General features: G+C 37.9%; 1 non-coding gene across 1 annotated transcript; it reads right to left on the reverse strand.

Moving 5' to 3' along the window:
* On the reverse strand, positions 1–126 carry LOC131049697 (U11 spliceosomal RNA). Its single transcript, XR_009106801.2, has one exon. It is a non-coding gene; the product is annotated as a U11 spliceosomal RNA (small nuclear RNA).
* Positions 127–968: the final 842 nt, after the last annotated feature.

A 968-nucleotide genomic window follows, 5' to 3' on the forward strand; every position in this document is an offset into this window, starting at 1 on the left:
TGGAGGGTCGGCCGAGCGGGCCAACCCTATGAAGTTCCAGAAATTGCGTCGGCCATATGTCTTGATATCCATACAGCACCCGCCTCCACGGACGAGTGTGGCATAATTAGCCAACCGACCCTTTTTAATTTGTAATCTGCCTCCTCAACCCTTCTAATACTATTCCCTCTATGCTTTCTTACTGACACAGCCCATGTGGGATATTTATTAGCCCAAAGGATGTATTTTAACCCGGAGAGTTTAGTCTCACGCCAGGGAAAACAAGTTCAAACAGATAAATCAGTCCTCGCCCCACGGCTGAAAACATTTTTTTATTCGCAACCAATGTTTTCCTTTAAAAGACTGCAAAAAATGTCTCGACCACAAGAATATAGAAGCTCTAAAACACTTATATTTCTAGTTCTACTTTTCGCTTATTGTGAATGGATTGAAGCGGTAGCTTAGGTAGAGTAGCTTTGGTTTGTCTCATTAAAAAATTTTAAAAAGCAGATTTGGTAGGTTTTCGTAATATTTTTTCTGCAAATTCTGTTTTTATTTGTTATTGGCATCGTTGACAGCACAACATAATTTGTGCAGAATCTTGAGGTAGGCCACTTGTCATGGTATTTTTTTTGGGGGGGGGGATTTGTACATGTCTTGATCATTTTTGTTATGTTTTATTTCATTCCAGAACAATTCTCTCGTTATCTAATAAATAAATGACATACGTTCTTGGTTTTATCCATGACTGTAACATCCGTGTTAGATCTCTATTTGTTTCTTTGTGTAGAGATGTTTTGAATTCTGAAATGGATTTTATGGTTTTATATTTTTATTTATTTTGTTTTTCAAGAGTTGGTCTAGTGGAGAACTTATACTCTTGAAAGAGAGGTCACAAGTTCAAATCCCACAAGGGTAAGGTATGTATGTCTCATTTGTAGCACAGTTAGGGAAGTGATTCCCGCAAGGAGTATGGGTAGTCCCATATT

The sequence above is a fragment of the Cryptomeria japonica genome, chromosome 8 (genome assembly GCF_030272615.1).
Source record: "Cryptomeria japonica chromosome 8, Sugi_1.0, whole genome shotgun sequence".
Taxonomy (NCBI): domain Eukaryota; kingdom Viridiplantae; phylum Streptophyta; class Pinopsida; order Cupressales; family Cupressaceae; genus Cryptomeria; species Cryptomeria japonica.